Below are 8852 nucleotides of genomic sequence, written 5' to 3'. Positions count from 1 at the left end.
TAAAACGACAGCAGTAACAGTACCTACCTCATAGGATCGTGGCGAGAATTCAATGAGGTGATATTTATAAAGTCTGGCATAGACTAAGTGCTATGTACGTTTTTGGTGTTAATCTTTGACAAGTGATACTCAATTTCCTTTTGCAGTAGTTTCCATTTGGCATCATACTTTAAAGTAAAAAACAATGAGCCTTTTAAAAGAGAAACATTAATAAATAATAGCACAAGTCGTTGTAGAGTGCCATGGCCAGAACTGTGATGTTGGTAAGCAGATAATTCAAGTGTGGACTGTGTCTCGTGTGATCGATGGCTTCCTTATAAATCAGGCAGTAGATTTGACTTGGAGTTTTTGCAAATCAATCAGCAATGAATGAAAGCCCTTTTCTAAGAGTAAGTAGAGTGATTTGCTATACTTATTATTGGAATAAAACCACCCTAAAACTGATACTTGAAGAGGCTTGGTTTCTGAACAAGTTGAGATATAGAACAATGCAAAGACAGGGACCATTTATTTCCTGTTTACTGTCAGAAGCCAGTAAAGGTAATGGCTTTGTCTGTACTGGCCTCATGGATTGCTAACAGCTGTGAACCCAGGAGTTAGACAGAACTGCCTAACTGGGCTGGGGCAGGAATCCCCTGGGGGAAGAGGAGGCCCACCCAGTGGAGGCTCCGGGCACAGAGGGACAGAGAACTTGTGCCCAGCGTGAGCAGGCATACTCTCAAGAGAAAGAAAGTAGAGAATGGAGCAGAGCTTGCCTTTTCCATTTGCCCCGAATTTAACAATCCCCACTTGTCACTCCTCTTCCTCAGGGGTAAGAGTGTGCTTATGAAAAATTCCTTTTAGTGAAGGGGAAAACTGTCTCTCTCTAATAAAGGCCCAAACTGTTAGGGTGCTCTGTTGTTTGGTCTCCTTTGTAATCATATGACTTACAGTGTCTGCACTTCTCTTTCTAGTATTAATTAACTACATATGGCATTAATTAACTATATATGGCATCACTCACTGGAGTCTCCTCCACGAATCTGTCATTCTTCCTGGTGAGACTTCTGTTGCACCCACAGACAAATGGTGGGGGGGGGGCAAGTTAAGGTATTTGCTCTTTATCAGGAAGAAAAAGAAAAGTAGTGGAGCCCCTGCTTAAAAAAAAAAATCAGTTCATGGGTGATCTTAGTTGCTCTGATGCAACTGGTGTGTGTGTGTGTGTGTGTTCGAATAGACAGGAGGTAATTTTTTTATTTTTTGGCACTTTCAGATCATAAGAGAATTTAACATTAAGCAAACTCCCAAAATTGCTCCTGAGCCTTCCTAGATATTTAGGTAAATCTTTAGGTAAACTGAGACACAGTAGTCTTTCATTGTTAATTTTACAAACTGCCAATAATCTACTTTCCATATCTTTTAAAGATATGCTTGTAAAATGACATAGCCTATTAATTTTTAATGAATGTTTCTAGATTTTAAGCACACAAAATTATCAACTAGTAATAGCATGTGTAATTTTCTGAAGCTGAAAAACAATAGCACAGTTGTTTATTTATGCTTTGGTCTGCTAAGCTTATCATTACCAGACAAGAAAATAGCATATCATATTTTTACAAACTGTTTAACGGTAGTTATTAGTAGCAGTTCCTCACAAAGCCAGGTGGGAAGTAGTTTTATTTTTTTCAAAAGTTTGCTTTGGAAATGAAAACACTATTGCTTTATACAAAATTACTTTTGCAATATGGGAATTCTGATTTTAAAAAAGAGACATTGTCTCTCCATAGCACAGTGGTAACATTTTTAAGATTCTAATGACATACTCAGGAAACATTCATAAATCAGTTAAGTATCTAGCACAGTAATGTTTTACTCTCTGTGGCCTTAGGAAAATGATTTCACATTTCTATTTTCTACTTGTCTTTGAAGAAATAGAGATCATGGTAATCTATTAACATTTTTGAAGCTCTCTGGGATAAAGAATATGCTAATTATTCTTTTGATATTATAATATTTATACTTTATTTAAATATGACTTTTGAATTAGACCAGTCCATTCTGTTGAACTAATGACAAATTTGGAGATATGATTGGTGTGTCTTTGGGACACAGAATTTCCATGTCCTGTGTAATCTCAAAATTTCCCTGGTCTTGTGATAATAACATGGCAGCTTCATTTTTAATGACCATGCTGTAAGGCACTGTTGACTCTTTTCTAGAGATTATATCATTTCATTGTTTTGGTTAACATTAGTTTGAAAAAATTGCAGCTCTAATTTTAGCTGTGGGGACAAATATTTGTGCTGTTGGTGATTAACAAGACTTCTGAAGGTCAGATATAAATACATAAACTCTACTGCAATATTAGTTTGCATTTCCCCTTTTTTGGTAAGGGTGTGGAAAAAACCAGAACAAAGTATACCAAAAAGGGAATGATAGTTTGAAAGAATAAAGTTGTAATTTAGAAAAGGTAATTTCAAAAGATACCTTGAGTAATGCATATTCAATATGAAAAATACTGGTAATGCAGAAAAAAAAAACAATCACTCAAATGTTCTATTACTTAAAGACAGTGTGTTAACAATCCTGAGAATATTCCAGATCTGGTTTTCTAGTACACTTTCGTTTTACATTGTTGTGATTATACTATTGATACTATTGTATGTGCTGCTTTTTTCATTTACTATTAGAACATAAGCAATTTATAAATTGTCACAAACTTCTCACAAACTATTTTCATTGGCAAATAATCTATTATCAAATGGTATAGAATAACAAATCATTTACCCTTATTAGTGTGATTGGTGCTCTGATATTTACTGAGTTTTGGGAGTTTATCCTCTCTCATTTATTCTCTCCTCCTCTCTGCTTGGTCTGCTAAACAAAACTAAGGCTTTGGTGCATTTACTATAAAAGTTCTAAACCTGCCTGAGCAGGACTTCTGGTTCCAAAAGACAGAGCAGCATAAAACTCAGATGCAACATGGTAATTACATTATTTAATTATGAGACAGATATGTGCACATTTCTCTGTAAAGTGGATTTGTTCAAACTCACTAGCTTCTGGATCCTAGGAGAAATTGAAATATTGTCTCTTGAGTAGGTGTGTGCTTCTGGCAACAAAAATGAAAATAAACAAGTGGGACTACATTAAACTAAGGAGGTACAGCACAGCAAACAACAAATTGAAAAGGTAACCTCCAAAATGGAAAAAGAAATTCACAAACCATATATCTAATGAGGTTAATATATAAAATATATAAATAACTCATACAACTCAATAGCAAAAAAAAAGCAAATAGTTCAACTTAAAGGTGGGCAAAGGACCTGAATAGACATTTTTCAAAAGAAGGCATATAAATGGCCAAGAGGTACATGAAAAGATGCTCAATAGCACTCATCGCCAGGGAAATGCAAATCAAAACCACAATGAGATACCATCTCACACGTCTTAGAATGGCTATTATCCAAAAGACAAGAAATAGCAAGTGTTGGAGAAGGGTGGAGAAAAGGGAATACTTGTGTACTATTGGTGGGAATGTAAATTGGAGTAGTCATTACGGAAAACAGTATGGAGGTTCCTCCAAAAATCACAAATAGAACTACCAACTGACCCAAACATCCTACTCTAGGTATATATGTAAGAAGGAATTGGGGGGATTCCATGGCAGTCCAGTGGTTAGGACTCCATGCCCTCACTGCCGAGGGCCTGGGTTCAATCCCTGGTTGCAGAACTAAGATCCTGCCACAAACCCATGTTCATTGCAGCATTATTCACAATAGCCAAGATATGGAAACAACCTAAGCGTCTGTCAGTCTATGAATGGATAAAGATGTAGTAGACACATACAGTGAAATGTTACTCAGCCTTGAGAAAGAAGGAAATCTTGCCACTTGTGACAAGATGGTTGAACCTTGAGGGTATTATACTAAGTGAGATAAATCCAACAAAGAAAGACAAATACTGTGTGACCTCACTTAAATGTGGAACCTAAAAAAGTCAGACATAAAAACAGAGTAGCATGGTGGTCACCAAAGGCTGGGGGGTGGAGGAATTGGGGGGATGTTGTTTAAGATGATGTTTACAGCTAGTAGATAAATAAGCATAGTGAATAATAGTCAATAATGCTGTACTATAAACTTCAAAGTTGCCAAGAGACTAGATCTTAATTGTTCTCATCACACACACAAAAAATGATAATTATGTAACATGATAGAGGTATTAGCTATCAGCTTGGGTAGTAAACATACATAGAATCTAAGTGTATCAAACCAACACATACATCTTAAACTTACACAATGTTACGTGATCTCAATTTTAAAAAATTAAAATATGAAAGTCCATTTTTAAAGAAAATTAAGGTGTGTGCTTGAGAGTCTCATGGCTTATGGTGGTAAATAGCTGCAGCAGCCCCACGCTGAGTGCGATGTGGAAGACAGTACAGTATGTGGTAGTTTGTGAAAACCAATTCATCTGAATGAACTTTAAGGAGTTTTTAGATTTTTCCACAATTTTACCTCTTTCCCAATAAAGGTCTAACTCTTTTTTTTTTTTTTTTGCGGTACGCGGGTCTCTCACTGTTGTGGCCTCTCCCGTTGTGGAGCACAGGCTCCGGACGCGCAGGCTCAGCGGCCATGGCTCACGGGCCCAGCTGCTCAGTAGCATGTGGGATCTTCCCGGACCGGGGCACGAACCCGCGTCCCCTGCATCGGCAGGCGGACTCTCAACCACTGCACCACCAGGGAAGCCCAGGTCTAACTCTTTTTAATCAAGCTAACCATTTAGGGTCATTAATTAGGATCACTTAAAACTGAGTGTAAGGGACGGGGACGACGTTCTGTTCCGCTGCGTCCAAGGGGTGCAACTCGGCGTTGTGGAGCAGAAAGAACACTCAAAGGGCTTTCCTGACATTGACAGTCGATTTAAAACCCTGCTAGAATTTGTAAGTGTGTGAAGCATTCCCAGACCCTTCAACCAACTCAACAGCAGCTACTTCCCTGTGACTGGGTCCTGATTAAGGTCCTCCCAAGAAAGACTTCATTGCATCCATGCTCAAGAGGACTCTGCCGGGTTTTCCTGACCCCTCTACATCGCTATCAAGTGCCAAGCCCTTAAGACTTGGGTATATGTATTGCAACGGCAAGAGTGCCAGTGCCCACCAAAGACCCACTGGACCTGTCAGCTCCTCTGTTTCACCAAGCAGACATAATAACTTACCAGCAAAGCAGAGTAAGCCAGGTGCCTCTGCGTGATACCACCAGCTGATAACATACAAGAAAAAATCATTAACTTAGACTAGAACCCTACCTTTTCTTGAGAAGCTGGGATTGAAAGGAGCTATTCTGAGATCTGTGCTGCTAGTAAGTGACTGATAACATAGACTGGATCAGTCCCTGAGTTCAGAGACTTGGTTGCAAGTGAGTGAAAAATAGACAACGAGAGGCTTCCCTGGTGGCGCAGTGGTTGAGAGTCCGCCTGCCAATGCAGGGGACACTGGTTCGTGCCCCGGGCTGGGAAGATCCCACATGCCGCGGAGCGGTTGGGCCCGTGAGCCATGGCCACTGGGCCTGCGCGTCCGGAGCCTGTGCTCCGCAACGCGGGGGGGGCCGCGACGGTGAGAGGCCCGCTTACCGAAAAAAAAAAAAAACAAAAAACGAAATGTTGAAGAATTGCACAGAGGTGCAAGCCACATTTTACCCTCTCCAAGTAATGGTGGTTGGACTGAGAAAGTGCTAAACCAAACCTGTAATAGGACTGGTTGTTTGATGTCTCTCTTTGTCATCGTGGCCTCTTACTATTACATTGCTTTCTGTGTTGTCTCTCTAGGTCCCCTTGTTCTCAGATAATTCACATTGCCCTGACTGGACAGCAATGGTTCCCTAGTTTAGAACTAGGCCACTGGTTGTACCAAACTGAACTGGTTGAGAGTGAATGTTGCCAAGTATTCTTAGACCGTATTAACAGAACTGGTTATTGCCCTGAGTGTTATCCTGATAATCCTGCTAATAGAAGCCTCGTTCTTCCTTGGTCTTTCCCACTTGAGGGGGCTCCCCAAAATCTTACCAGGTGGACCTTTGAAAAAGCTTGCCACCCATTTCTTCTGGGTCCTCCACTGTTAGAAAAAGGATATATGACTCTAGAGTTGCTGGTTTTAACCCTGCATTACAGTGAATCCTGATCAGAACAGACAAAACCTTGAACAAAAAACCTGGCCAAAGCAAATAACTTCTTAAACTTAAGATTTTCTTAAAGTAAAAATCATGGAGACTCCAGAGGGTTGTGTACTAGTAGCCCAAGGAAGATGGAAAAATGACTCCTTTCTATATCTGATCCAGACTGTCACTGCTCTGGGAAGCTGCTTAAATTGTTGTTGGATCTGCTTCCGGGGTCTATGCGTCTCTTCTTCAGCATGAATTTAATCAGCATTCCAAGCCAGACTGTTCATCTAGAACCTGACTAACCCATATTTCCTATGTTTTGGAATTAGCTTACTCCTAAAAATCTCCACAGCCTAATGATTGACATTATTATGACACGGTAGTCCTGGAGGAGAAGCCCCCTATTGTGTGTACTTTCATTATATTCTAGTGATAACTTTTGTGGGAAAGCATCCTTGTAGCTGAATTCTAGATTATTCCAGTAAAACAACTAGACATTTTAATAATAAACTATATTGTTCTAAATTCTACCTCATATATTAATCGGTGGTAATTATATATATATATAATTTATTCATATATAACTGTTTATTCATCATTGGCTCTATTTAACTCATCCTCAGTGTGGGTATGACATGATCGATAACTGGTCACTGTCAGAGAAATCACATTCAATCAGGTAACACCTATATAGGTGACATAAAAGCATGCAGAAATGCCTCTGTCTACATCTCCTTGGCTCTACGTAAGCAAATACTATCTTGTCTTTGTGGTGACTGAACGTAGAATGTCCTCCCCTGGCAATGGAAAAGTACCTGTCCTAGGAGATAGGTGACTAAAGAAGTTACCCAGCTTGACTCCATATATATTATGAACAGTTTAGCGGAAGCATTTTTCTTAGAACTAAGAAGGTCTTACCTGACAATGGCCTCATTCTGACCTTCACTTGTTCATAAGAATCATGGAACTAGAGTTCAGGTAAGAAACTTAGAAAAAGCAGTTGAAAACATCTCAGAGGCCACTGAACAATTTTAAAATTCCACTTAAGATTCTAGATAATCCAGTGCTTGTGTAGCAACTCAATGTTCTCAAGGTCCCAGGTCCTTTCTATCTTTCCCCTCCGGGATCCTTATCACATTGGCTTTTTGTCCTCATAGTTCTCACCAAGTACAATGTAGCTTGTTGCTGCTCCAGACATTTCAATCCCAATCAAAGGCCGGAAGTAGGGAGCAAAAAGCTTTCTCCTTTCAGGTCTGTTTCTTTTATTGGGGAAGAAGATCTTTCTCAAAAGTCCCTCACAAATTTTTTCTTACATCTCATTACAGCAAGGATTTTTTCCATACATCCTTGAATCACAAGGGAGCCTGGGAAACCTGGCAGAGGGGAGTGGAGTTGGCATTGCCTGGATAGGGCACGTTGTCTCCCCTAATAAAATCAGAGCTCTTTTAGGAAGGAAGAAGGAAAGAATTAATGGCTGTTTGTATGCAACAAATCATGCCTGCCACATGTTGTTAAAAAGTCACTTGTTAGTCTGTTTAAAGAATGTATCCCAGAGATCTACCCTGTATCCGCCTTATGTCTGTCATGATGGAAGTTCTCTTCTGTTTTATTGCTGAATAAGCTGTGTGGACTGCTAAGAAAAACAGAAACAAAACCAAAACTGACTGTAGAAGATACTGTTGTAATTTGTGTGTGGTTTTCAAATTGACATCACTGTCATTTTGACATGCTTGTGACTGTGTTGAGTACACTTGGCTCTGGTTCTGTGATTCCTATATAGATGGTTAGGTGTTTTATCTTGTTCTCTAGGCGTTTTCTTCATTCTCTATATGTTATTTCCTTGCAGGGTCTGTCAGTCAGCCTTTCTTGTAATGATGCTGTGTAACGACCTCAAAATCTCAGAGGCTTACAACGAAGTACTTTTTTCCTTGCTCGTGGGTCTGTGGTGTTCCCCTGGACTCAAGTAGCCTCAGGCTATGTTCAGGGCTGCTGCATGGGTCTCTTCTGGGGTTCAGACTGAATGCACAGTGACTACCTTAGTATATTTCCCTGTGGAACTGGCAGAAGTACAGGAGGGCAACCCAAATGCACAAACCCATTTTAAGTCTCTGCTTGTATTATTTTTACTGATATCCCATTGAAAAAAGTGAGTCATATGGCTAAATCCAAGCTCAGGGGGTGTGGCAGTACAGTCCACACACTACCAGAATATGGCAAGGACATATAATACTACTATAAGAGAGCGACAAATTGAGACCCATAATTATATTTACCATACAGTGTTTAACATGTTATATTTGGGGCTTAGCTATTTTTTTTCTCTATTGGTTTCTGTTTTCATAAGGCAACTGATCTTTTCTGTGCATTTTAAAATGTCTTTTTCATCAGAGGCTTTTCCTCCCAGATAGCTTTGCATAAATTTTATGGGCATCGAATACTTTGCTGTTACTCCTCATAGAATGTTTGTGTTGGAAGGTACCTTAGAGTTTCAGTTCTATCACTTTGCAGATCAGAAAACTGAAGTCCAGAGAGGTTAGGTGACTGGCATAAGAACACACAGCTAGCCAATGACAATATATTTTCACGTGCAAAGTGAGGAGCAGGACATTTTAAAGTTCCTTTTTTCCTTTTGACTCTTATGTCCTATCTCATTCTAAGCCTGTTCCCAGGGCCACTTCCTGGGAGGAATTCAGCTGGCCTGCCTACTTTGGAAAT

At 39.6% G+C, this 8852-nt stretch overlaps 1 pseudogene; it reads left to right on the top strand.

Moving 5' to 3' along the window:
- The first annotated feature begins 242 nt into the window (after positions 1-242).
- LOC113622987 (torsin-1A-interacting protein 2-like) lies at positions 243-6204 on the top strand (annotated as a pseudogene).
- The last annotated feature ends 2648 nt before the right edge of the window (positions 6205-8852 follow it).

The sequence above is a fragment of the Aethalodelphis obliquidens genome, unplaced genomic scaffold (genome assembly GCF_003676395.1).
Source record: "Aethalodelphis obliquidens isolate GAN/ISIS:26980383/991018 unplaced genomic scaffold, ASM367639v1 scaffold10, whole genome shotgun sequence".
Classification (NCBI taxonomy): Eukaryota; Metazoa; Chordata; class Mammalia; order Artiodactyla; family Delphinidae; genus Aethalodelphis; species Aethalodelphis obliquidens.
This window is presented reverse-complemented; position numbering and strand designations above follow the sequence as displayed.